Source organism: Heterocephalus glaber, unplaced genomic scaffold, assembly GCF_053883595.1.
Source record: "Heterocephalus glaber isolate CG9 unplaced genomic scaffold, H.glaber_assembly_v1.0 deba00001509, whole genome shotgun sequence".
NCBI classification, from domain to species: domain Eukaryota; kingdom Metazoa; phylum Chordata; class Mammalia; order Rodentia; family Bathyergidae; genus Heterocephalus; species Heterocephalus glaber.
The window spans coordinates 17815518-17831550 of NW_028258325.1; the positions used below are offsets into that span (position 1 = coordinate 17815518).

At 36.5% G+C, this 16033-nt stretch overlaps 1 long non-coding RNA gene across 1 annotated transcript in view; it reads left to right on the forward strand.

Moving 5' to 3' along the window:
- The window catches only part of LOC147825078 (uncharacterized), a 102178-nt gene that overhangs the window by 17997 nt on the left and 68148 nt on the right, over positions 1-16033 (forward strand). The window contains exon 2 of the long non-coding RNA XR_015441297.1: positions 1974-2076. This is a non-coding gene — a long non-coding RNA (uncharacterized LOC147825078). The remainder of the gene's footprint in view (positions 1-1973; positions 2077-16033) is intronic.

A 16033-nucleotide genomic window follows, 5' to 3' on the forward strand; every position in this document is an offset into this window, starting at 1 on the left:
GTCTGCCTTATAATAGATGCTCATAGATAAGAGAATGAATGATTTATATTATGGAATGAACATGAACAAAGAGCAATAATTAATACTAACCAAGAGGAAAGATACTAATAGCACATAAAAATAACTTTGTCCTTAGATCTATTCTGATTTAGAGTATTTATCTATGATTAGGATAAAAATCCAGAGGGCATACATATCACATTTGCAATTGGCATTAACTGGGAGGGAGAAGAGATATATTAAATGACCAAATCAGTCCCAACCAGATGTAGTCAAGCTAAAAGTATGAGCTGTACTTTAACAGTTTTATTGAGATATAATTTACCCCTATGTGCCATAAAATTCACCCACTTGAAGTGACAGGTTTGTAATATAATCACAAAGTTCTGTAAGTGCCACCATAATCTAAATTAAGAATATTTTGATCACTCCTAAACAAAACTACACATACGTAGTAGCACTTGTATTGCATTCCTTGTCTCTATTCCTAGATCTAGGCAGTCATTAAGCTACTATCTGGATCCATGGATTTACTTTTTCAGGACAAGTCATATATATGCAGTTAGCCTATGTATAGCATCTGGGTGTGGCTTCTTTCACTTAGTGTAACGTTTTCAGGATTTACCTATGCAGTAGCATGTATCTGCACTGGATTTCTTCCTACTCCTGATATTCTATTATGTGGGTATATTACATTGTATATATTTATTCATCAATTGATGGATATTTGAGTTATTTCCAGCTTTAGCAGTAATAAATAATACTGTTGTAAACATTCGTGGGTAAGTTTTACGTGGGTGTACCTTTGTCTTTCTCTTTGTAGTATGCTAGAAGTGAAATTGCAGGGTCATATGGTAATTCTTTAACTTATTAAAAAAAATTGTCAAACTTTTTCCCGAAGAGACTGCATGATTTCACCATTTTATTTTTTGTCCAACAGTGTGTTAGGGTTCCAATTTTATCACATCCTTGCCAACAACTGCCATTGTCTATCTTTTTGATAGGAGCCATTCTTAGATGTGTGAAGTGGTATTTTATTATAGATTTTTTCTGAATTTGTTTAATGATTAATGGTAGTATCTTTTCATGTGCTTGTAAGCCATTTGTAGATCTTTTTGGAGATATATCCATTAAGCCTTTTACCAATTTTCAAGTTGGGCTATCATTTATTATTGAATGATATTAGTACTTTATATATAGTGGATACAAAGCCTCTTTTGAAAATAAGATTAATAATTATTCTCTCCCATTTTGTGAGTTTACTCTTCACTCTCTTTGTGGCTTTCTTTTTTTGCCCAGGTATTTTCAGTGTTTCCAATTTATCCATTTTTTTCTTTTGTCACTTATGCATTTAGTAACATATTTAAGAAACCTTTATCTAACCCAAGGTAATAAAGATTTACTCATGGGCTGAGGATTTACCTCAATGGTTCTGCCACCTGCCTCGCAAGCACAAGGACCCGAGTTCGATCCCTGTTACCAAAAAAAAAAAAAAAAAAGATTTACTCAGTTTCCATCCAGGAATGTTGCTGTTTTAGGTCTTACACTCGGGCCTGTGATCTATTTTGAGTTAACTTATGTGCCTGTGTGTAGCTATCCAGTCAATTCACACCGTTTATTGTAAACTCTGTACTTTTACCAGTTACTTATCTTGGTATTCTTGTCAAAAAATAACTACAAATGCACAAATATATTTCTGAATTCTCCATTCTATTCTATTAATGTACATATACTTCAATGGCTTTGATATGCTTGAGTGTTACGTGCTGGAAATGTGTTCTCTGGTGTGTGGTGCTGGAAGGGGATAAGGCCTTCCACAGCTGAGAACTGCTAGGAGGTAATTAGAACATTGGAGGAACTGCCTTCAGAAGAGATTAATATAATTCTCTAAGGAACTTGGTACCCCCTAAGAGAGTGGGTTGTTATAAAAAAGGGAGTCGGGCCTCTGAATTGCTCTGAATTCCTCTTTCCAGGTTCTCTTCCTGCTTCTCTGTTATGTTTTGAAGCAACTGAGAGACCCTCAACAGAGGCCAAACAGATGTAGCCACTCATCTTAGAATTTTGGCCTCCAAAACTGTAAGTTAAATAATGCTCTTTGCTTTATAAGTACCTGGCTTTAGGCATTTTGTTATAGCAGCAGAAAATGAACTAATACATTTATCTACAAGCCTGTACCACATTATTTTGATTAATTATGCACTAAATTGTATGGGAATTCTTAGTATTCCCACTTTGTTATTTTTTCAAGATCATTTTACTTGTCCTGGGTTCTTTGTATGAATTATATGTATGTTTCTATGAATTGTTGCATCAGAATGTGAAGTTTTGCAAAAGTAATCATCTGGTATTTATATGACTTTACATTGTATGTGATGACAATAATCTGTTTAAATACATAAGAGCATTGCCAATGTGTGGGTGGAGGGGGAGGGATTGAGGATCCCCCATTCTGAGGAACCAGGGCCCTTCATATTGGTTATGTTAAGTGAGAATAAAAGATGAACCAAGAAGTGATAAAATTAATTAAAGTTAATTACACTCTTCAGTTGGTTCTTTACCTCCTTCATAGCACCACATTTCAAAGTCATCTTCTTATTTGCCAATGCTTGTCTTCACCATAAAACATTAATATTTGTAGTTTTAATGATAGAGCAGTTGGATCACTATTCTGATGCAGGCTAACTTGAAAGTGAAGTAAGTTTTGTTTCTGTTAGGGTGACAGGAAAGTTTTCTAGCCTGGAAAGGGTGAAGACCACAAACTTTTGCTCTGTAGAACCAGCATCTAGCAGGTATCATTTAGCACTCTGGAGCTCTGGCTTCCCATAATCCTTAAGTATGAAAAGACTGGCTCATCATATCCCTGACATTGAATCCGTCTAGTTATTCCCTCATTGGGTACTGGAATACCTCTAAGGGCTCTCTTCAGGCCCCTTTCCTATTTCTTCACCAGCCATTTCTGAAAAGGCCCCAGAAAATGTCTCACAGACGGCCACTAGGATCATCTTCTTGGTTCCTAAGTATCATCATTCATCTTCTTACGTACCGGCTCTAGCTCTGTGGAGAAGTGTCTGAGGCTTCAAATATATGGGAGTTTACAAAGGCCACACGGTTCTGGTGACAATCCTGTCATCGCCATGAAAACATCTACTGCACTCTCAAAGCTGCTATACCACATTGCATGGGGACCTGCTACTTTGCCAGGCCAGAAACTTCAAAAAGACATTGCAGGATCTCACTTGGATATGACGTCTAAAAAGGTCAAATACACAGAAATAAAGAATGAATAAAACAGTGGTTACCGTGGGGAAGAGGGGAGGAAATGGGGATGTGTAGGTTAGAGGATAGATAGTAGCAAAAACATAGGAGAAACAAGTCTAGATGTCTAATATATAACACAAGGACTAAAGTTATAACATTGTGCTGTATTTGAGATTTTTCCTAAGTGAGTGGACGCTAACTGGGCTCCCCCCTTCCGAGGGGTAACTATGAGAGATGATGAGAATGGTAATTTATTTGACTATAGTAACCATTTCACTGACCATATTTATTTCATAACATGTTGTATAACTTAAGTATACACAATAAAGTTTATTGAAAAAGAAAATAAACACTGCAACAAATACAGAAAAGTTGCCTTATTAGTCATTTATGTGGTTGTAAAATGGACCTAAAAATGTCTTATTCTGCATATTATTTATCCAGTTTATACCAGCCTCATCAAAATTTCCATATCTTCTCTATTTCTTTGGTTTTTGGAAAAGTCTTTTGTAAGGTAGGAGCCATATATCCCTTGAAAGTATGGGAGAAGTCAGCTACAAAACTATTAAAAATAAAACATCTTTGAGGAGAGCCTAAAATTAACATTTCAATTTCTCTAATGGTTATTGTTTTATTCAGGTTTTTATTCTTCTTGTTCCAGTTCTGGCTTTTTGTACTTTTATACAAATCTCTCTCTTCTTCTGGGTTTCAAAAGTATTAGAAATAGTTGTTATGATAATTTTTTTTTATTTTCCAAACCTCTGTGTACATATATTTATTAAATGTTATGTATTCAATATCCTGTTGCTTTGTACATTTTCTTTTACTACTTTCCTCCTAGATCAGTCTTGCCAAAGATACCTTCATCATATTAATCTTTTTAACAAACTACATTTTTGATAACATTCTCTGCATGTTGTTGGGGTTTATTTATTCTTTCATTTTTTACATATTGTTTGCAATCCTGTCATTGACGCTGTCCTAGGCACTCAGACCCAGCTGTGAATAGAACAGACTAGGGTCCCTGGCTTCACAGAGGACAGCACCTGCCCACACTGTTCTCAGTTCCAACTAAGATCATAAAGAACTCTCTTCTTACCTTATTGTCTTTCTCTGTTTGCTTGGTCTAACATTTTAAGTTGAATGCTTGTTAACTTTCCCCTTAGAAATGTTTTTGCATTATCATTCAATCCAAAGCCTGTTACGTTACAATTTCTATTATGATTTCTTCTCTCTATATATTCTATTTTTAGCCTGCAGTTAATTACATTCAACTTATAAATGTCTATTAACATACCATTTTAAAATTATTAATGACACCATCTTCTCCTATACATACATAATATGGGCATGCACTACATAGTGACATTTCTGTCAATGACAGACCACATACACATAAAAGACACCATAAAATTACAGAGGAGCTGAAACATTTCTATTGCCTAATGTCATGGCTATCATAACTTTGATGTACATTACTCATGCATTTGTGGGGATACTGGTGTATGCAAGAGTACTGTGCTACCACATATCAATGAATAGCACAAGTAATTATATGTACTATGTAGTATTTAATAATGATAACGAACAACTGTGTTATGATTTTAGATGTTTATCATACTTTTCTCATTATTTGAGAGTGTACTCCTACTTATACAAAAGTTTATGTTGTGTTTCTCAGGCAGCAGCCTCAGACATCTGTTTACCAGCCCCTTGAATGCACCAGGAGGCAAGTGATTTACCTATACCATCAAGGCTTATATAAGTTCTCTTCTACTATGTTCACACAGTGACAAAAATAGCCTAATGACACATTTCTCAGAAAATATTCCTGTGGTCAAGCTATGCATGGCTATAATTGACATTATTATCCTCAATATCCCCAGGCATTTACTGCCTTCATTTCTATAAACAATATATATGCTGTTTTTGCTTCTTTAGGCAATAAACTTGACTGAACTATTTATTCATTCCTCACCTCATGTACATATTTCATGTATATGTCATGTTCATCCCCACACATATGTTTAGCTGTATTTTTGTAGAGGTATTGCAAACAATTTGGTTTGCAAACAGAAGCTTTTGACAAAATTTTGGTTTTGTTTGCAAACTCCACATCAGGTGACAAACATGACTATGGACATCTTTCCCACACAAACAACATGGCCATTTTTTCCAAAATTGTAGAAAAAATCAAGTTCGTGAACCAAGATACCACTGTATTTCTCTTCTTTCCTCAGAAGTTTCTATGAGAATATTTTCAAAGAGGATTGTATGGGGTAAATCCTATGAGGACTTAAAATAGCTTTATTTATATTTAGAAAATGCTTTACCTTATTAAAAATTTCATTTGATGTTTTTGTTTTTCAGTACTGTGAAAATATTACCCTATTAGTTTTCCTCAAATTGCAGTAGAGAACTTTAATATTAAATGACCTGCTTTTTTGTTTGGGAAATTTTAACTTTTTTGCCATTTTTATTCTTAGCATTCACCATAAATTGTCTAGGCATAGATTCTCTTATTTAAGTCTTCAGCACCTACAAACAACTTTCATTTTGAGGTTTTTCAGCTAGAGGGCTTTCGTTATTCTCTGATCTAGTAAATTAGCCCTTATTTCTTAAAATATGCTCCCATCTCCATGTATGTGTATCCTTTTCTTTTTCTTGTTCTGTTAATTATACTGGTACATTTGAGATATACATAGTGATCACATTCATCATGGGAAATTTATACCTGTACATAACATTGTTTAATTCTTCTTTTTCCCCCAATCCATTTCTCTTCTTTCAATCATATGATCAAAAAGTTAAATTTCTAGTTTTATATTTTCATACTCCTCAACTATATTTCTAAGATTTCCATCTCTCTTTACCTTCCTGTTGTCCTGTAAAAGAATCCCTAAGCCAGGTATTCTCAGTCAGGAATCATTTTAGCTTGCTATATTTTCCTCTTTATACTTCATACTGCATCTTTAAATTTTAATTTGTTTTGGTATTTCATGTACCATTTAAATGACTTTTATAATTTTTTGCATCTCCATCTTCTCTTCACATACTTATCCTTCTATCTTTGATGCTATTTTTTGTTCCTGGACGTATCACCCTTCTACTTCACGTAACTGAGGCCATCTCAGGCCCTACACCCCTGTCCCTGAGTGAGAACGACACTGCCCTTTCTCGCACCCTGGACATCATTGTATCATTTGGTCATTTCCTTGTTCAAAACTGTTTTCAGTCTTCTTACAGTACTTCATATTTTTAAAGTTGTTTTGTTCATCTAATCCCCCCTCCTCTACACAGACCTCTGTATTATCACGTGGGTGTGCTTCAGGGAGAAAAGTATGCTCTAGCAATTCACAGTCTGGTGGAAAGCAGGAGTTGCAGGGAGGCAGAGTGAGTCTCAGCAGGGAATCCTCTGACCAGCCTGGGCTTCTGCCAGGAATGTCCCAGTATCACGACTCCTGGGTTTGCCCACACACCGATCACGTGTGCAGAAGATTGAACACCTGGGGAGAGAGACATAAAAATCAAGCCACAGGGAAATGAATTCTAACAACAAATAACATTTTGACTGAAAAGCCATTATCACCTTCCAGTGATCAATATTCTTATTTTATACCTACAAAGGCGGTGATTGAAAGATAAAAAGGAATACTCTCTGCTCTCACCTAGGCAGGCTACCCTGGAGGGTTTCGGGCAGCGTGTGGATTGATCCCGAGCAACTGGAAGCCTTCAGCATTTGCTGTCTTCTTTTCCTAATTTCTTTTCTCCTGTTTGCCCTTACTTATACACACACACATGCGTGCACACTACACACACACACACACACACACACTCCTTTATTTTCTCTGAATTCTACATTACTTAAAAACCAATTACTAATAAATAGGTTGTCAGTATTGATTATGCACTTTCTCCTACCACCTAATTGGGGAAATCTCCTCACTATTTATTACAGAGGAATCTATAGCAAATGCAGATTAATATGCTTATATTTACTATATAAAAATGAAATATTAAACAATAATGTAATGGTAACTGTATAATACTATCCTAGAATAAATTATACATACTATATAGTCTATGATATACTGACTTGTTATATTCTATATCAATGATACTATATATTATTCTATATTATATAATGCAGTAACATCTAAGTTGTTTTTCTTCTAATGAGTTTTCTAGGGCACTCTGGGTGCTGTACATGTATGTATATTTCAGAAAATTCAAATGCGGAATCCCTAATATCTTTTAGATATTAAAACAGCTATTGTTGAAAACGACAGTTCTCTGTGTGTACAAAAACCACCCCAAGCAACTTCTTGTTACCTTTGAGGGGTTAGAGAGAAAACAAGACAAGAAAACAGGCAGAGTACCTGTTCAGCTATCACCTATACAGTGACTTACACTGTTGATTTTGTGATGCCAAAGAGATAGATCCTTTTTTTTACATGTTATTACAGCAAAGCAAAAGGAAAAAACAAAACAAAACAAAACAAAACAAAAAAACAACCCCAAAGAGTATAAGAAGCCAAGGGGAGATTCCAGCACTACCTGTGGACTAGTATTTACTTGGTCTCCATGTGAAACAGACTCTTATGAATAGTATTTTATTTCATCTTCCCAGCCATGCTTTTAGATATATATTATTATGAACTTTTTACTGATAGTGTTAAGTTCAGTGTTCCAAATCATGTGAATTTCATAAAGTAATGATGCTAGAAGTATGTTTGAACCTAAAGTTTGTACTCAGTCCACTAAAATATAAGAGCTGAACAGAGAGTATGCTTCCTTAGGACAGGGCTTCCTACCCCTGGTCTGCCTTTGGTTAAATAAGAAGCAGACAAAGGTTGCCTGTGATATCTTTGCCTGTAATAGTCCTTTTTGGGGGAATTATCTTCCCTTTGCAATGTCCAGTCCCCCACAGTTTAGGTATCTGGTACTCAGATTATCTGCATTTCCTACAAGAGTCATTTTTGATAAACATCTCATCAAGATGTTATCCAAGAAACTTTATTTATTTATTTATTTATTTGTTTATTTATTTATTTATTTATTTTGGTCTGGGTGGTTTGGGGTGTTTGCTTGGGTTTGGGATTTGTTTGGTTTTTTCTTCCCTGAAGAATAATCCATGAAGAATTATTTTTCCTTTTATGCCATTTTTAATTAAAAGGAATGAATCTTTAAGTGTAGGGTTTCAATCTCTTGAACCTAGATACAGAACAGATAAGCAGCAAATTTGCTCTCAGCAAAGTGAAATAGAACCTAGCCCATTATCAATGCAACATGGTCCTTTGGCACCAGAGGTCCTAATATTTGAGAATACAAAAGAAAGCAAGTCTTGTGGTCTTTAAAAAGCCATTCCCTTGAGATAATCAAAGTGGTAATAAAGAAATCTCAAAAGTTTGGTGTGTGGCTGTTTATCTGGCTAGATACCGTCAGTAGTTTTCTGTAGCTACTTTTTGAGCTAGCTAATGTTTAATTTGAGTAACCTTGTGGAAAGACCTGTTTAAGTGGCACTATCAAACAATAGCAGCAAGAGGAGAGATAAGATGAAAATATAAAAGGATTATTAAAGAAATGCTGGGGGTGGAATTTATCTCTCCATACAAATCAGGGTGTGCTGAGCTTAATAGAAAAATCTTGTAATGGCTGGACAGATAGGAAACTGTTATTTTGCAGAACTTAGCAGCCTCTGAGTAGTTTTACTCTGATTTGGTGGCAAGGGGGTTGGGGAGGGGAAGCTGTCAGTTTCAAATCATTTTATTTATTGTATATTTCCTGAGATCCTGACTTTCCAAACACTATTTTTTTAATCATACAACAAAATGCCAAGGGATCAAAGCAGAGAAGAGGGTAGGGGTCTCAGAATGCCTACCCTAATCTTCTATTCATAATTAGGCTACGTAGGAAGGAAATTCCTTTTGATCCCTTTGTAATCCTAGTACAACTAACGGCAATACTAGAATAATCTTTGCCCTACTAAGTGGTCTGTACCATTGCAGTTGTTTTACTTAGCCTCTAGATTATAAAATTAGAGATTAAGAGAGAATAGAGAAACAAATTGCTAAAGAAAGGCTGGATTCTATTAGCTGGCTAACCCAGAACTCAAACTCTAGACTTTGAGTTTAGATGCTACAAAATTTCTAAATGTGTTCCTTTCATTTCTCTGTAACAGAGGAGAATTAATAAGTGCATGCATTGATTTTTTATTTTATGGTTGTTGAAGCAAACGGGTTGAACTAAAGAATGCAATATTCTAGGTGAGCAATCAGCTTATACTTGTTAAAGACTTAATAAACAGTTGCTCTATGGATATTTAGAGGTGGGTGACTCCCCTTCAGGCTTTAGAATGGTAAAGTAAGACGTTATAGCTTTTGTTAGGTTGCCTGTCATCTTCTTTGTTAACTAGCAGTCCAAAATTACTAGACTTTTCCAGATATATGGGTGCAGGACAATGGTGTGAACAACTACCTATGCATCCCAGTTACTTGTGAAAATTTAAAAGGTCAGACAGATCGGCTCAACTCTAGATGAAAAGAATCACAATCTCTTTGGGTGAGAGTTAGGGGGTGAATGTTTTCATTCTCCATCGCCTAAATTCTTACTTTGGATCCCTAACTCCCAAAGTAATGGTATTTGGAGAGGGAGCCTTTGGAGGGCGATTAAGGTTAAATCAGATCCTGAGAGTGGGATTAGAAGCTTCATGAGAAGATAAGCAACAGAGCTTGCTCTTCTGTACTTGCACTAGGGAAGTCATGTGCACATGTGGTAAAAAAGCAGCTGTCTACAACCCAAGGATAGAGCCTTCCTCGGAAAGTGACACACTGACACCCTAATTTCAGAGTCTCTGCTTTCAGAGCTGTCAGGACATACACTTCTGTTATGTAAGCCACTTGTCTGTAGCATTTTGTTATAGCAAACCAGGCTGACTAATACAGTGGCATTTGAAGTCTCCTATGAGCTGAGCTCCTGGTCTTTTAGCAAAATAGTAATTGAGTAATCTGCTATTTTTCCCTCTTTGTCTCACTACCTTCTAGCTATTGAATAGCAGTCACTACTGCCTCTCTGGAAGAGTAGATAAAAGTAGAGGGCACAGATTTTTTTTTTCTGAAGATCTTTTTAAAATTTTATTTTATTGGTACATTTTAGGTATACAATATGATGACATTCATCATTGGAAATTTAATCAGATTATCTGTCAAATTTCTTCCTCCCCACATATTTTGGAATGCTATCCCCCAGCACCTCAGAAAATGGCCTTGTTTGCAAACAGTACCTTTATGGAAGTGATGAAGTGAGCATGAGGCCATTTGGATGGTGCCTAATCCAATGTGACTGAAATCCTCATGTGAAGGAGAATTCAGACACAGATATAGGGAGAAGTCCAGTACAGATGGAAGCCTGCCAAAATCAAGGTCTACTGAAGATTGACAGCAAAGACCAGGTGTCAAGAGAGGCGTGGGACAGATTCTCCCTCACAGCCTTCAGTAGGACTCAAACCTGCCAACACCTCAGTTTTGTATTTCCAGCCTGCGGAATTGTGAGGCAATACATTTGTGTTCCTTAAACATCCCCTTTTCTGGTTCTTTCCTATAGTAGCCCAAGGAAATAAACATAAATCACTTTATAGCTAAAGCACTCATGATTTTCAAGAGCTCAAACTACATTGCTAGTATTTTTGTTTTGTTTTAATTTCTAGAATTTCCCATTATATGTCAGGATTCAAATTCCTGTGATACCTTGTCTACCGGCTCTTAAAATTTAGTGTATCTCAGAAGGACCTGAAGGGATTGCATGAACACAGATTATTGGACTAAACTATGGAAGTTTCTGAATTAGTAGGCCTGGGATGAGGCCTGAAAGATTGCATTTCTTAGGAGCTATTAAGTGATGCTAATGATACTAGTTTGGGAACACAGAAGAATGTTGGCTGAAGAAAGAGCCATTTTAATAACCAAAGGTAAATGAGAGTTAGAACACTTGGTAAAGGAAATAATTAAGGGGTAAATTAGCACAGAAGAGAAGCCAACTGAGGTACAGGGTTGGTGTTGGAGTTATGTAAAACAAGGCAGCATGATCAGCATGTTTCCAAAGTGTGAGAACAACTCTGCAGCCCTGTCACTGCCTTACTAGTTCACATATTATCATACACTGAGCTACATTTTCCCAAATATGTAATTGTGAGATTACTGGATTATTAGAAGTGGGGCTAGGGGGATGAACAGTAAGAAAGTTGAGGCAGAGTGAGAGTAAAAAGCATCTACAAATTCCTGTTACTGAAAGATATACTTTACCTTCAAGTTGAGAGTAATCTCTCTCAGACCTGTTTTATAAGGACACAAATCCCATTCAATCCCATTTGGCCACCTCCCAAAGGCCTTTCATCTTAATTACATCTCACTATGGGCAAAGATTTACATATACGCATTTGGGAAAGGGACATAAACTAGATCATGGCAGGCTCTGTGCAGAGAAGAGTATGAAGGCTCACTCCACTTGCACTTGGACCCTAACTGTCATATCCTCGTGAAGAATGGGTATGGATTTGCTCTCCATTTATTTAACTGAGAAGTCATTGTGGTAAATGTATTGTCAACAGGTAATCTGGGCTTGCAATGCCAGAAACAGGAAAGGACCCAGCCTGCAATGTCCAATGCCAGTTCTCTAGCTGAAAAAAAGATGTCCTTTCCCTAAAAGGACCAAAATGCTGTGGAGCAAATAACGACTAGCAGCCTACCCTCAAAAGAGCAGGGAGAATATTTTTCTGGAAAATTGTTTTATTTCTTTTCCCTATACTCCAATTGAATTCTCCCCCAAAGCCTATTCTGTACTGAGAAAGGAAAAAAAAAATCACCCAAGAGATCAATGCAAGCATCATCCCATGCAGAACAGCCCTGCTCATTGAGCGTGCCGCCTTTGCAGTCTTCCATTTCACATTGTTTCTGGTCTTACTGTGTATATATATTTTTTAAATCTTTGCTTTAAAAGTCCCCTGCTGGTCTTCAGACTGAATGTAGACATTAAAATAAACAGTTGTATGACAAGTGGCTAAAAGTGGATGGGGTCTGGCCTCAGACGGAACCAGATATCCATCTGAGTTCCACTCTCTTGAGCATAATAGGAAGCCTTTCAGAGACCCAACCATCTCATCTGTAAAGCAGGGCTGGTCATATCTTACCTCAGTGCACTGTTGAAACAAATGCATTAAATGACACTTGTAAATCTTTGAAGGATGTGATTGGCACATAGTTGTGATTAAAATAAACACTTGTTATTATAAAAATAACAGTATTTTTTAAAAGATGCTAAGTACTATGATAAATATAGAGGGCCAAGAAAATAGATGCATATGCCTAAAACAAAGCAAAACAAAGATCTATTTCCTATTAATTCCACCACTTTAAGTCAATTTATAGTTGAGAGAGCATTTGGTTAGACAATGAACTCTGTAAAATAAACAAACCTTGGTCCTTGAGGGAACTTAAGAATCACACTAAGGCACCACAAATGTTCTATGTTTGCACTGGTGTGATGGGATACCATCCAAAGGCTGGCTTGAACTATTTCTCAGTATAGATACCTGGAAGTCCAAGGTCAAGGTACCAGCAGATAAGTTGTCTGGGAGGATCTTCTTTCTGATTTCTGAGAGAGTGAGAAGGAGAGAGAGACACTCATTTATTTCATTTAGGCCCCACTTCTAAATATCATCACATTAGTAATTAGGGTCTTAACATGAGTTTTGAAGGAAAATGAATTTTAAACTCGTAGTTAATGTTTTGACTTATTCAAGGTCAAACAGTCACAGGACAGAGCCAGGGTCAAAACACATTTCTTGTGTTACTCTATCACAGTCAGTGAGACCTTGATTCATATTTGCTAGAGGGGTAGTTAAGTTTCTCTTTAGAGTTCATACATTTATGAATTTACAAAGCTGGTTCAGAGCAGGTAATTCTGTGTAACGTGTCACCCCAAAACTTGAGCATTGATTTGACAAACATCTCTATTCATGAAAAAAGTTGATGGTGATGCATGAACACATTCCAGAGACATGAAAGTGGAGAAGTGTTTTAAAAGCAAACAAACCTTAGGCACATTAAAGGACACTTGCTTTGGAATGGAACTCTGGAGTGTTTAATTATCAACATGTGCCTTTCCATCCCTGGCCTATTAAATCATCTGGCCTGCTAATAATAGCCTGTTTAGCCATCAGGAGAAGATGGATGAGTTTTAGTTCCCATTTTCAAATCCAAGGGATCTGCCCTGATTCTGAATTATCTACAGATGAAGATTAGTCACTGAGGCATCTGTAGGTTGTGTAGAGGACGTTAGAGTCTCGGCCAGCACATTCATCCTCAGCAATATGCTCCTTCCTCTCCTGCAGGCCTTCCTCTGGGAACAAGGATGGGAAGAGACAAATATAAAATGTGAAGAAAGGAACCTTACCAGTTAAATGCTTTTCTTGCATTGGATTTATTTGTTTCTTGTGTTTAAACTATCCATGAATAGATTGTATTTAGGTCTGCAAAGGAAGTTTTTACATGTATTATGACCACTTTCACAAAGCTATCTGATTTGTTGTGTGTTTATTTCAATCCATATACAGTGTCTTCATTACCTGTTGATACATGCAAAATATTCCAAAACTTTGTGTCCTAAAACAATTTATTTGGAGTAAGATTTGGTGGATAAGGAATTGAACAGTTGCTTAGCCAAGTGTCTCCTTGCTGGTCCCTGCAGTGGTAGTTAGGGCAGAATAGCTGGAAGGAAAGGAAGCTTTTCCAAGATGGCACACTAGCATGGCTAGCTACTTGGTACTAAATGTTGTCTGAGCGCTTTGCCTAATCTTCTGGCAGGGTAACTTGGAATGTGATCCATGAGGCCCTGTCTGGAGGCTGCTTGCACTTCCTTGCAGTAGCGCAATTGAATTCCTGGAGTAAGTGAGTGTTCTTTATGCCCAGTGAAAGCTGCAAGACTCCATCTGACCTGGCCTCACGTATCTCAGAAAGCCACTTCCTCTGAATTCATTGGTCAGGCAAATTATTTTGAGCAAGCTCAGATCCAAGGGGATAGAAAATGGCTCTTAATGGTAGAATATCAAAGTAATAACAGATATCATTACTATATCAAGGAAAGTTATAATTGTTAGATTTGAATTATCTCATCCATTGCAAAAATGATCTAATGGAGCATAGAAGCTTCAAAAATAATTTATCATCAGATCTCCCTCTTCTCCTGATATTTAATAGTTATTTTGTGATGCTTTGAAGCAACAATTTCAATTAAAGAATTGATCAAATTCTATTTACTTTTATGTTGATCATTCCTTTTCTTTTCCAGCCTATTCTTATTTTGATTCTAATACTCAAAATGCCTCTGTGGATCCTGTATAACAAATCTAGTCAATGAAAATACTGGAAGCTTCATCATTACATTCTCTATGAGACAGAATAAGGCAAACAATGGAGAAAACAATTAAAAAGCACTTTCCAAGTTGAAGAATGATCCTAACAATGGCAGTACATTTTGAGATATTTAGGTGGCTTTCATGCCACCCTTTCTTTTTTATGCCCCAGGGAGTAGGGCACAAAAAAGCAGTTTTGCAGATCTTATCAGTAGACTCAAAAGTAGAAATTAACTACTAGTGAGAATCTTTACATTGAGCCCCCATTTACATATATTTGCATATGAATACTCAACTAATTGTTATGAAGTAACAATTAAGAGAACAATAGAAGAAAGAAAGGGGCTTGAGGCTGCAACAGACACCTGGGAGACCCTATTTAAAAAGTTTTTTTACATATTTGATTTTATTTTTTAAATAAAGAGAAAGGCACTAATTCGTGCACACAAAGTATTACCAGAAGAGAGCAAGTGGGAGAAGGTTCCTGACCTGCTGATGTGTTTTTCTGATAGCTCTCTAATCCTTCCCACTTCAAGGGAATGACAAGGCCCTGTGGTCTGTTTGAAACTCACAGCTCTATAGATAATGCCATACCAAGTTCTGAGCTGTGCTTGCTTCCCTCCAAGCTGATAAGTTCATACAGGACCTTCTTCAAACTGGCAATTTTAAATAGTTGTTTAAAGTTCCTTTTTCAGAGTTCCTGAAAACTGTGAATGGGGTGATGGAGGCCTCCCGTTCCTCTTCTTTATAGGGGTGAATGAGTCACCTCAGCCCCAAGTTGGTGTAATTCACTCGGTAAAACAAATGCTTTGTGCATTGTTTGAACTTGTGTACCTTCTGCTGAGATGTGTCAATTATTTCAGTTGCTCAGTTGCCCATTTTTTTATTGGGTCCTTTATTTTGTTTTCTATATCCTTTTTTTTTTTTTTTTTTTTTTTTGGTACCAGTGATTGAACTTGGGTCCTTGTGCTTGCAAGGCAGGCTGCAGAACCACTGAGCTAAATCCCTGGCCCTGGGTCCTTTATTTTGAAGAGTCTACTTTTTTTTGAGTTCCTCGTATAGTCTACATAATAATCCTCTAATATAATGTGTAATATATAATAGTTTTTGAAGTATGGCCATTTTGACAATATTAGAATGGCTATCAAAAAATAATAACAAATACTCATGAGCCTGAGGGGAAAAAGGAACCCTTCTACATTGCTGGTGGGAATGTAAACCAGTACAATCACTATGGAATCAGTATGGAGATTCCTCAAAACCTAAAAATAGAAATTCTATTCTACCAGTGTTCCCTTTCTAGGTATCTTTCCTAAAGAGTTAAAGACATAATATTACAGTGACACATGTGTACCCATATTTATAGCA